Consider the following 13,490-nt stretch of genomic DNA (forward strand, 5'->3'; position numbering starts at 1 on the left):
TCACAAAATAGGGAAAATTTGTAAAATAGCAGTAAAAAAAATACTATTATGTATACTTTACTCCTGTACCTGTACCTGTAAAAACATTTTTAAAAATAAAATACAGCAAAAACAGTGTAATTTCATCGTCAAGTAATGTAAAAGGTTAATTATTAGGTTACCATGTAGATTAATATTTCCTTTTCTCTGATTTTTCCGTGTAAATTAGCAAAAACCTGTAAAATAAATAAATAAAATACAATTAAACTAATTTTTTTCACAATATGTGCAACATCTCACCATCATCCTGCAGACTGTAAAATAACCTGCATAGTCTAATTAGAAGAAGTGTTTGGACTGATCGATGAATCGCTGATTGGAGGCTCTTGGGGGTTTCTTGCCCTGCGTCCAGTCTTGCAGGATTGAACGGCGCTGGGAGGGAGCAGAGCGCAGGAGGGGGAGGTGGAGAGGGAGAGAGAGGGAGAGGGAGAGAGAGGGGAGAGAGGGAGGGAGGTATAGTTCAGGCAGCACTCAGAGGTTTGGCTGCAGACTGCTCGGGATCCCTGTCGCCGCCTCGCTCTCTCCAGACGCAGCAGGTCAGTAAAACCAAACGCACCTTTGCAGCCGCAATCAGACAGCAGCGGCTCGGCTGGTGTTTGTCTGTTTATTCGCCTATTTGCTTGTTTGTGTGAGGACTGTTGAAGCCGTGCTGCAGCTCGTGGTGAACATGGAGATGGAGAGGGTGCGCACAGGGTTTTTTTTTCTGTTTAAGGCGTGAACTGCTGCGGATGGATCCAGGATCCTGCAGGTAGCAGCAGCAGCAGCTTCACCTGCAGGATCTCGGGTCTAAATTGGTGCTGAACATAAACACGCGTGCTGCGGATGGTGCTCCCCCTTCCTCCCCTTATCATCCTCCTCTTCCTCCTCCTCCCTCCGTGCGTCCAGGTGAATCTGCTCCCTGTTGCACCGCCATGTCTCGCCTCTGTAGGTGTGAATGAGGAGGAAGGAGGAGGAAGCTGAGGGAGCTCTACAGTGATGGGGAGGCTGGAGGAGGAAGGCCTGGCTGGGTCTGGTCCTCCGCAGTGCCGTCACCACCATCACCACCACCACCACCAGCACCACCACCACCATCACCATCACCATCACCAGCAGCAGCAGCAGCCTCAGCCTCCCTGCTGGTGATGGATGCTGGAGAGTGTGAATTATTTATAGCAGCCAGAGCATTGATTAGCTTTATGTAATGCACCCGGGAGCTGAGAGGGGCTGTCATAGTGGAAGGCGTTGTTTGTGCATCAAGGAAATACTGTCTGAAATCAGTACGTGTGCGTGTGTGTGTGTGTGTGTGTGTGTGTGTGTGTGTGCGTGTGCGTGTGTGTGCACGTTTGCATGATGTAGAAAACCAGAGTAAACTGAGCAGCAGCAACATGTAAAATAGCTTCACTGCACAGTTCAAGGAAAATCCTCCCACAAAATAATGCATAATTTAGTCAAATACACTGTAAAAAAAAATCATAGAAAAAATGTTGGATAAATACATTTTATTTCTTTTTGTTTTAACAAATCATAATTTGTTTTTTCATAATGTGTGACTGTAAAACTAAACTGTAATCTGATTTTAAAAAAAGGCCATTATATTACAGATATTTGCAGTTTTTTCACTAGTTTTGTACATTGCAGTAATCAACAGCTTCTTAACGTATATTCCTGGCACCTTTGCTGCCAGATTTTCATCATATTTATCCAAAAAATGATAAAAATTTATTTAAAACTACTCTTCACATCTACATGTAATTTTTTACATGTCAAATCACATCCAGTGTAATATGAGTTTTTACTGTAACTTTATCTTTCTCTGTTTTCTAATGTTATTTTACATTAGCCGTACAAATTCAGTCTCTTTTTATAGTTTTATTAATATCTGTATGTTTTATATACAGAAAAACATATGCAAAACTAAAAAGAAATCCTGAAAATTACACATTTTATTTTAAATGTTTTACTCAAAATCAGCAGAAAATATGACATTTTATTTTTAAACCCCATCAAAACATAATTTGTCTGCATAAAAGTAACATGCTTAAATACGTTTCTGCCCTAAAATGGCTCAGATGGAACTCTAAAACATGTCTAGTTTAAATCATTTTGCTAAAACATAAATATTAGGGTTCATTCAACTTATTTCTAAGGCTTCGGCGCAGCTTCATTTAATCAGCCAACTAATTTAACAGAAATAAAAAATTACATAAATAATTAAATGATCCAACCCAAGTAAATTCTACCAGAATCGCTTGACTTGAGTTTTATATTTTGAGTGTATGAAACCCTGGAAGTCTGAATCTGTGTGTTTAAAACAGTCATGGTGTCTTTTTGCTCTTGACTTGTTCAGATCTTTTCTTCTGGAGTAAAAACTTCATGTGAAGCAGCAAATTTTTGCTTACTTCGATAAATAACACACAGAAATAATACAGTGTTTTTGTGGAGATCCTGGAAGCTCTTTAGTCGATGCTATGGGAAGATTACGATCTTAGTTTAATACAAAAACAAATGTTAAAATAGAGGCTGGAAGCTGCAAAAATAATCAGTTTAGTTTCTTTTGCAGTTATCAGAACAGCTGCTTTTTGATTTTCTGTTGATTGTTGAGCTATGAAATGTAACCAAACAGCTCGAGGAGTCATGTTACTGAAGATAAACACATTAAAGTACGTCTTAAAGCTCTGATGTTTTGGTTTGAGGTTCACGTTACTTCTTTGTGTTGCTGCTCTGGCCTGTCCAGATGTCTCCAGCAGCTTCACTGAAGTTTAACGTTGAACACCAGAAAACAGACGTCCTGTTGGTGCAAATTAGACATCTAGACCTGGGAATGAATGAAGGAGCGAGGCTACAAATCAATCGCTGATCTGTCAGCGAGGTGATGGATCGTCTGCAGCAGCAGCGTCTCGATCCAACAACAGCCCTCTGAAACAGTTACAACTACTTTAAAATCAGGTCATGAGTGTGGAGGTGTGAGAGTTGGTGAGGTGTTAACGCTTCTTTTTTCACTATGAGTGCTACGCCATGAATGCCTGAGCAGAATATGCATCAGAATCTCCATCTGTGCTGTGAACATTGAGATTTATATACAATCACACAACGTTTACGCACCATTACATGAAATATTAAAACATTTCCATCATGAATCGATGCAGAAAAGGCACAAATCGGCACATAAAAAACGTAAAAATCCCCCACAATGCAGGAAATTTTCAGTTTGATGTTCAAAATCTCATGGAGAAGGACCAGCAGACCCCCATTTAATGCATCTCCTGTCGTCCATAAATGAAATCTACACCCATGTTTATAATTAAACCTGCAGTGGCACTCAAAAGTCACGATTTTCAGTGCAGGAAAACAAGACTTATATGACATTAAACTCATTCTTTATTCTTTAAGAAGAAGAAAAAAAACTACCACTTGTCAAAAGGACAGACTGAGATGCAAAATGTACAAAATAAATAAATACATTCTCTCAAATAAAAGACATAAAGTAAAAAAAAATCCACTGAGATGCAACAATGAACTGTGCTTCAACTATACTGTACTTGTATTTACATGAGCAGGTTTCAGCTTCACATTCAGACCATGAAACACCAATACTCTCTCACCTTTGTCACTTTCTGTGCACATAACTACCTCATAATATTCAACTACCACTCATAATTAATATATATATTACTGCTGCTACAGTTGTGTTTTTATAGAGTTTTAGAATGTTTTATAGTGTGTATTGTTGGTGCACTTAGGGAGCGGCTCTTTAAATTTAGTTGCACTTTGTATAATGGCAATGAAGGCTTTTTATTCTATTATATTCTAAAATAATACAAACACAATGTCCAGTAAAGAGCAGAGAAACTGTCAGGTAGCTATCAGCAGCCCCAGACGTCGGTTGTTAGAGCAGCATCTGTGGAGTTGTTATCGATTATTGTCGCTTCGGCCCAGTCTGAAATGCAGAAAGCTGCTGGGTTTGCTCTGCACTCGCTTTATTTCTTGTACCACTGATGTTCAACTTAATGTGGTACCGTCTCAAATGAAGTTTGAACCAGCTTTGTATCTGCCGGCGTGCAGCTTTTGTCTGATCCTGTTGTCTCTGTGCATCGTCACTGTACTTTACTGAGAAACTGTAGAGTCTTCAGGCTCTGGCTGGTCTGCATTTGCCAGAAGTATGATGGATGGAGTTTGTCTAATTGGTGATTCTAAGTTGTCCGTAGGTGTAAATGTGACTCTGTTTGGTTGTATCTATGTGTTGCCCTGTGATAGACTGGTTTCCTGTTCAGGTGAGCCCCGCCTTCACCCTGAGTCACCTGGGATAGACTCCAAACCTTAGGAAATGGATGGATGAAGCAGCAAATACATTTATAGGGAATGCAGTTTATGTTTTCTTTAGAGATCCAGAAGGAGAGAGGAGTGGGGAATTTTGTTGTAAAATTCTTTAACGTTCAAAGGTTTCTCCATCGTTAACATCTTGAGTCTTCTCAGATCACATCCTTTGTAAACTGGCAGCTCCATCACCAGGATCGCTGTTGTTGTTGGTGGACCTTCTGGTTTCACAACATTCCACACCTTGAGGCTGAGTCCTGGTCATTAATGGGCCATTAGTCATGTGAGCTGGAGGGACTATATATTCTCTAACTCCTCATTAGTCAGTTAGAACTGAAGAAGCCTCGTGGATGAAGGTGAAACATCTTCAAGAACCTCCAAGAGAAGTGCAGTAGCTTTCTACTGAAGCTCCTACGATTACCACAACCTGGATGAATGAGAATCTACATAGGCATGTAAAGTTTCCCACTGGGTCCAGCCTTAGCCCAGTACTTGTAGGTGTGGCTGTAGTCATGACTGTGCTGCGGTTCTTCTGATTCTTCCTGTATTTATAATAAATCTAACACCAACTACACACAGAGACGTTGTGTGTGCAGTCGACACAGTTGCATTTAAGTGGATCTGCTGCGGTGCATCGATAACATATCAATTATAGTTCATGAAGGCATTGTGGTTTGATATCCCATACGGCTCACCGACACTTTAGCAGGAGCAGTAATCACACTAGCAGCTCCAGGCAGAGCATCAGATGGAGTTTTAAAGGAGCGACGAATGCATCGTGTGCACTGTCAGATTATTTAATTAGTTTATTTGACAGGGACCATGTACAGAAGAACATGATGCACAGGATAAAGATGCTCTGTACCAGATTATACTCGCTGGTTTCTATCTGAAGTCCCTGGAGCAGCCAAAAAAGAAACCAGAAAAGGCAGAAAAAAAGCAGAAAAAGCAGTGCAGCACATTTAAAAAGATAACACATTCACATGGTTAAAAAAATCATCGTGCCGTGAGAGCCAAGAGATTTATGTTGCCTGTGCTGCACCTTTTCATCCATGTAGGTTTAGTTTCCACTGAAGAAAGTCCAGAAGCAAACTGTTGTTGTTTATTCCTCATTCATGTTTAGTACTTACATTTTATGTTAAATTTACCTGTGCTGGTCTTTTGAAAAAGTTCATAGCTCGTGTGAGAGACTTAAAGCGGGAGTGATGCTAATGCGCTAGCCTGTCTATGGTCTTTTCAGTGTTAAGTTAGCATTAAGCTAATTGCATGTTTTCTGTACGTGGCTAATTGATGCTAATTTGTGCATGTTTGGTGTTGTGCATAATTATAAATGACTCAGCGTGTGTTGATCAGAAACTGTAGCGCTGACTGCAACTGACCCACAACTGGAGCAAAAATGGCTGACGTCATTAAGTGATAATTATGTATATGGACACAGAGAAAAAACGATTGTTGCAATGAACTGAAACATGAGAGAAAACTAAAAAAAAAAAACAGAACTTCGATGTTGTCAACCAAAGGAAATCGACAGAAATCTTGTACCAATCGACTGGTCATAGAGAAATACAATAGATGAACTACATAAATGTTACCTGTTAGCCTTATTACCCTAAATAAACTCCATATCAAGCAAAAGCGAGTAATTACAGCATATGAAACTATTTCAAGCGGTTATTTCTTTTTGAAATGAGACTTATGAGTCATATGATTAGTAAAAATAGAACTCTGTTAACTGAAGATTGCTGCACAAGAACTATTGAAGATCACAACACAGCCTAACGAGCTGCTCTTTTTAGACGTTAGTTGTTGTTGAGATGTGAAGCTTCTCTTTATATAAGGTTGTATAACCAGTGAGAATTTGTTTGAATGAGAGCATTTTGACCAACCAACATGGACGCTACAGCTTCTAGTGAGTGCAGCATTATTAAACTGTTTACATTGACGTGCTGGTGTCTCTTAGCTGAGGTAATTTGAAGATGATGGTCTCGGTTTATCCAGAAAAAAGGCTGCAGTGGCTTGAAACAAAGGCGTGTTTATGAAAGACAAACAAGAGACGCTGGAACCAGTTTTAATTCTTTGTTTGTGAACTAATTGTTCCAGCTCTGCTATTGTTGTAACTGAATGATGGTCAGCTGTTTTAACATGTGATTGTTGGATTCTTGCTGTGCTAAAAAAAGATCTATAGCTGCATAGTTTTTCCAGTAAACCCAGAAGAACCAAGAACATCTCAGAGTCTCCTGACCGGTTGATTTTAATCCTCAACATCTCTCTTAAGTACATGCGACTGCTCACGCTCCCAACGATCATTCTTAGTCAGCAGTCACAACAACGGCAGCAGCAACACTGTGGAAGTGAGGTGAGCTTCCAGTCAAGTGCCCTTTATCATCCCTGCAGGCCGTTAGAAAAGGAAAACCAGTGATCTGAACACTGAAATACATATAAGAGCTTTCTGTGCTCAAAGAGTTTAGAATGTGAAGGACTTCGGGGTAAAACTGTCCCATTTTTTCACTTGTTTGTTATGTTGTTGCCAGAATATTACAAATAAAACTTGGTACTAGATTTTAATTACATTAAGTACAGAGCAGATTTTATACATTTTCTTATGAACTACTACTCTTAACTTCATACACAGTAATCCGGCCCATCCCTTCCCTTCCACGATCACCTTTTACTGTGTTTTAATACAGATCTGAATTATAAATAAATACCAGATGAACTTTTATGTTCTTTTTGGTCAGTAGTGGTTTGATCCTTCCAACTCTCCCATGGATCCATTTCCTTCCAGAGTCTTCCTTATTGTGGAATCATGTAGACGGACCTTAACTGAGGCCAGTGAGGTCTGCAGATCTTTAGATGTTCCTCTGGGTTCTTCTGTGACTCCTGGATTAGATGTAAAACTATGATGATTAGATGTAAAACTATCTGAAACTGTTTTGGCTCATGAGTGAAACAAGTAAAGGTTGTGTATGATTCACTTATCTTTAGTTGTGGACACATATTTTTTTTTGCTGTTTTCTTGATTCTGCAAAACAACAATAAGCCTGATAAAAAGAGCTGCTGTAACCAACACCGGCTGCTTTGAAAACCCGGAAAAGCATTTCTGAATTTAAATGGTGTTTTGTAGTAAAAGGCTAACTCAGTGTGCCCATAAATAGCATAAAATGAGCTGAAAGCCAGTCTCTACTTTTGATCTCGAATGTCGTATCAAAAAACCAAAGCAGGAGGACGAGCGCTATCTGCAGCCGTCTCCTGCGACTGTGAAAGACTTTCTATTATCATGCACCACTTTTCAGCTCTCATAATAGAGAATCTGGCAGCGCTAAACAGATGAATAAAGCCGGGGCATCGTGGGCTTTGTGCTCCTGAGCGATGAGAGGTTTGAGTGACGGCGGCGTTGAAAGACTCGCCCGGTGTGTTGGCATTCTGTCTGCTGCCACAAACACACCTCTGAGCATACGAGCTGCTGATACGCCATTAGTGATAGTTAGTCGTCCTGTATGAGCTGTGTGCTGAGAGGAAGATCGGTGTCCAGGAGTTGATTTAGTAGTTTAGGTGGCAGTTACTGGAGCCAGATAAGTCCCAGGAAATTCAGTTGATCTAATAACCGCTGTAGGTTAGTATCATAAAGGATAAAACTGCTGCTAGTCAAGCCAATTTATCTCTAAAGTAGTTTTAATGCCGGACACTTGCTGTAGATGCAAAGTTATTTATTATAGTTGCAAAGATGCCACCTAAACTAGTAGTTAGGTGGTATCTTTGCCAGTTGCTGATGCCAGATGAGTCCCAGGAAATTGAGGTGAAATGGTAAAATAATAACCATATTAGCTTAGTGTAAATGGAAGAAACTGTTGCTAGTCAAGCCAATTTCCATCTAAAGTAATTTCAACTACCTGAACCCCAAAACTTGCTGGCTGGATTAAAAAAAAACATGCATCTTTTTTATATTAAAAAAAAAAAAAAAAAAGCCCAAATTACATAGTGTATGAGAGTAAAAAAAAAATTACAAAAACTGAAAGATTCTTGTAATGTTCATTTGTCTCATTATCCTTAAGCTAATCACATGTGACAAACACTGCAGTTGGAAGAAATCAGAGCGTAAAATCATGATATTACATCAAAATGTTTTAATTCTCTTAACAGGAGTCCATTTGCATTTTTCTGGTTTTTTTTTTTAAAGAACCAAATATTCTGTGTTCCTCCGCTCAGTAAAGAAGCTATGAGTGACTCGGCTGTGAGAAACGATGACATGACAAAAATTCTGTGACTGTTCGGCTGAACTGCAGGCAGTGTTTTCACCGAGCAGATAGGAGACGAGGATGTAAACAGATCAAGTTTCTGTTGTGTGTAGATGTGCTGTATTAAGTTTTGTGTAAGGCAACAGAAATGTTTGCATGGTTTCTCATGTCTTCATGCTTCATTATGTTTTAAATCAGTTACACAGTAAATATTGACCCAAAGCCTCACTACGAATCACACTGATATATATATATATATATGCAGATCATATCCGGCTGTGTTTGTGTTTCATCAGCCTGCAGGAGCCTCTCTGCAGGATCGACTGTACGTCAGAGGGAATTCATAGAAGATGCATTATTTATAACCGACTGCGCGCTGAAATACCTTCACTTACAGTTCTTTATTTAGAGAGAATCTCACAGTTTCCATGCTGTGAGACCTCTTGTTACTCTCACTCTCTAGTGGGTGACGAAAAGTTTAAACCCTGAAAGCAGAAAAGGATGGCGTCTGCGTCTGCAGGCAGGTTTACTGTGTTTTTTTCTTTCCTCTCTGCTTTGCAGTCTGCGCATGACGGTATGAAAAATTTAATATCTCATCTATTATCCACAAATTATGACATGAAGGCAGCAGGGACGAGGGGAGTCGCTCAGGAAATACTCATTGAAGAATCAGCCTCTGAGTTCAAGAGCGTTTTAGTCGATTTTCTGATAAAAGTTGCTCTGGTTAACAAAACACCAAATATGTTGACAATCTATCTATCTATCAAGATGTCTGTTTGCTTCAGGTCTTTGCAGGAAATGGAGTGACGACATCAGTGTTCATGTATTTTCTATGATAGTTTGGACAAATTAAATCAAACCAGTTGGAGTGTTCAGTCTGAGTCTTACAAATTCTACAAGAAATCCTGTCTCTAGATGATTCTGGCATTAAAACGAGAGTTTTTCATTATCTACAACTAGTTCTGACCAACTACCTACCACATCTCCTGATATGAGCCTTAAACTCGGCTTATCAGCCTCCTTTCCTTGTTTTATGCTATTTTTACCCACTAATATTTTGATTTTTTTCTACTTGCACCATGAACAGTCGTGTGTGTGTTCAGTTCTTGTTTCTGTCGTCAGATTGTAAACAATGGTGTTGTCTTTGTTTTAATTCCATCCCACACACTGATATGAGCCTTCGAAGTTCACCCAAAATGTCATTTTCAAAGTTTCCTCCAGTCAATTATCAGAAACAGAAAACACATCCAGGATACCAATTCTTGTTTCTATGACTAGTTATTAAACCGCTGCAGTTCTGTTATTGAAACTACAATATCTCCAACGATATTGATCCTCAGAGTTGGTTACAGAGGAAATGATGAACAAAAACAAGATTTCGGCTTCAGATTGTGATGTATAAAACAGATCTGGTTGCACATATATATTTTTCAGCCCTGAAAAGTTCAATCCTGTACTTATGGACTTATAAAGCTCAAAAATGCTGGAAAAACCTTGTGAATTAAAAACTGATCCACCCCTACATACAGCACTGTGAAAAAGTAATCGCCCCCTTACAGAAATCGTCTATTTTTGCATCACCAATGTGAAGAAGTAATTGTCCCCCTAAACCATATTACTGGTTGCTCCCTTGGTAGATTGGTAGCTAACACCATTAGCTAACACAATGTAGCATTAGAACACAGGAGTGATGGTTGCTGGAAATGTTCCTCTGTACCTCTATGGAGATATTCCATTAAAAATCAGCTGTTTCCAGCTACAATAGTCATTTACCACATTAACAATGTCTACACTGGATTTATCATTCATTTAATGTTATTTTTATTGAAAAATATACTTTTCTTTCAAAAAGAAGGACATTTCTAAGTGACCCCAAACTTTTGAACAGTACTGTATATATATATTTAAAATCAATTATCACATATTATAAAAAGCTTCTATAATGCATCACATGAGGTGTCAAAGTACTTTTTCATTTTTTATTCCCCAGTCACAGCTTCTAAACTAGCATTAAATGCTGATTCATGGACTCTTTTTGCTTATGCTGACTGTTAAACATAACCATCTTAAAGCAGTAAACCTGTGACTGTATATAATATGTCAACATAGCAGTAGTAGCCTTGCTGTTTGTGAAAAATGGCATTCAGATTTCCTTAATCCCTTCTCAAGTTGGTCGCTCAGAAAGCTTCAGACTTCCTTGCTGCTGTTTCAGCTTGATGGCATTTATGAAATAACCGCGGTGTGACCTGTACACACAGAAGTCACCTAATCCAAAACCCATCACAGAGCAGCGGCGATGTTGTCAGAGGGGCCGATAGCGGCCGGATGGAGGGTTTAATTCTGTTTTAAATGCTATGCAGATAAAACGGCGTGGCTTCGCACGGCGTTCTGAGGAGGCTCAGCCGACGCCTTATCTTCCTGCTGCAGCCCAGTGGGTCTGGAACAGCAGGAGAGGGGCGGATACCGACTCAACACGACCTCCGGGACGCCGTCATGTGACTTGTAAACACAACGAGCGCATCCATGCAGGGTTAGAAGTTCAACACGCAGACCTTGATCTTTATTTACTACTTGTGCCACGTTAAATCCCTTCATTCAGCAGCTGGAACCAGGACGCCTTTTCAGGAGACTCTGAGGCTTCACAGCTGCATTGATGGGAAATAATTACTTTAACTTTCATTCACTTCATTCCTCCTGCTGAACATGCAGCTCACAAACCTTCACCATCCTTTCACTGATGTTGAAATGGTTTTTCCTGTGCGCCGTTTTGCAGCTCTGCTGGCCATCTTTAGAATTTGAAAATGTTCGATCCATAGTTATGCATAATGGAGGAAATAAATCCAATTTCCACATTTGAGGAGCTAAGACCAATAATATGTCATTTACACTTATTAACAATAAGAATAGTACTGTGAAAATGTATTTGCCCCCTACAGAAATCTTCTATTTTTGCATATTTGTCACACATAACTGTTTCAGATCATCAAACTAATTTTAATATGAGACAAAGATAACCCAAGAAAACACAAAATGCAGGTTTTAGATGATGATTTCATTCATTGAAGGAAAAATACTGTCCAGCCCATCATGCCCTATGTGAAAATGTAATTACCTCCTTATCTACCAAATGACCAAATTAAATTTTCAGTTGGGTTCAGTTTCACCATCCACACTCACATATGATCACTGCCAGGCTTGTTGGATCTAAACATCACTAAATAGAACCTGTCTTCATTGTGAAGCAGCTAAAGGGTCTCAAAAAGCAGCACATGATGCCACGTTCTAAAGAGATTCAAGAACAGATGAGGAACAAAGTCATTGACATTTATCAGTCTGGAGGGTTCCAAAGCCATTGCTGAGGCTCTGGGACTCCAGAGAACCACAGTCAGAGACATTATCCACAAATGGAGAAACATGGAACAGTGGAGAACCTTCCCAGGAGTGGACCAACCACCAACACTGGCTCAAAAAACAACAAAATCAAGATTCTGGAGTGACCGAGTCAAAGTCTGGACTTGAATCCAACTGAGATGCTGTGACAAGACCTTAAAAGAACAGTTCATTACCGAAAACCGTCTAATCTGACCGAATTTAAACTTTTCTGCAGAGAAGAGTGGAACAGAATTCCTCCATGGTGATGGAAAAGACTGATCACAAGCTGGAACAAACATGTAACTGCAGTTGTTGCTGCCAAGAGACCAACCGGTTATTAGGTTTAGGGGGGGGATTACTTTTTCACAGCACTGTGTATATCTTAACTATATACTGTTGTTGTATACTAATGTAGCAGACTTTGTTTTCATCTACCTTGGTTTCATCAGTGTAGTGTTTGAGGGACATTCCATTTTCTCTATGTACATTTTTATGAACTTGTCATGGGATCAACCAATGGCAAACTAAAGGAACCATTAGATTCAATTAGAAACTTTATTGTCAGTTTTTTGCAGCACAAAACAGCAATACAATGACATTTCAAAGACATTCCCTAAAAAATTCTATAAAAATATGTTTTTAGTACAATTAAAACATTATGACAAATGTAAAACTTAATAAATATGTAAAAGTGCGATGGTTTCAGGCAAACAAACTGAAGAATGTAAAATAAAAAGAAAACATCTGCACCTGTGAGCATTTTTTTATTTACTTTTAATTCAATCTTTCTTCCAACTTAAATCCAAATAACTCCAAATTACACTCAAAAAGAAATAAACAGACAAATGAGACTAAATGTTTTCATTCTAAATGCCAAAATCTCTATGTGGTCCTCAGAAGAGCAAACACAAACACATGCTGGAGTACAAACAGCAATCAGACATGAGTGTGCTTTGAGTGCAGCAGAGAGTTTAGCCTTAAAACTCTCACTTACTGCAGCAGAGTGAGTCAACAGCTCATATTCAGCCCACGGGCCACAGAGTTACACTGCTGTGGATGAAGCTCCACGGTTGTGACAGAAGGTAATTAGAAGTGTAAATGGACGAGGAGGAGCTGCCCAGTAAAGACACTACGGAGCAAAAGTATTTGGCAGTTAAATATGTTCCCCGTCTGATGGCGGTTTATTTTCATCTCATCGGTCCAGAGACTTTACCAGTTACTTTCCTGGACTTTTCTGTTTCTGCTGATTCCTTTGAGGGTCTGAAGACGAGGAAACAAGCGCCAAGTTCTGTTCATCCATAAGACTCCTCGTCACTTGTGATCTCAAGTGACCAGTAGAATAACAGTATAATAACCAATAAATAACCACAACTCCAAGTTTTTCCCTTTGTTTTAGTGCAAAAAATGTACATTCTGAAAATGTTCAAATATCTTTTTACAAGAGATTAATGAACAACCACAAATACTCTTCAGAAAAATAAATACAATTTCAACAATATAATGCCTCAATTTATCATTTACACATGCACATTAGAACTTACAGATCAGTGT

General features: G+C 39.2%; 1 protein-coding gene across 2 annotated transcripts in view; it reads left to right on the top strand.

The window, feature by feature from the left end:
* Positions 1-458: 458 nt before the first annotated feature.
* cplx2b (complexin 2b) overlaps positions 459-13,490 on the top strand; it is a 60,793-nt gene continuing 47,761 nt past the window's right edge. Inside the window, exon 1 of one of the 2 annotated variants that reach the window (XM_023285659.3) lies at positions 459-575. The gene's annotated coding sequence lies outside the window, so the exon portion shown is untranslated. The remainder of the gene's footprint in view (positions 576-13,490) is intronic. The other variant, XM_035955246.2, reaches the window with a different exon arrangement.

The sequence above is a fragment of the Amphiprion ocellaris genome, chromosome 13 (assembly GCF_022539595.1).
Source record: "Amphiprion ocellaris isolate individual 3 ecotype Okinawa chromosome 13, ASM2253959v1, whole genome shotgun sequence".
Lineage (NCBI taxonomy): Eukaryota > Metazoa > Chordata > Actinopteri > Pomacentridae > Amphiprion > Amphiprion ocellaris.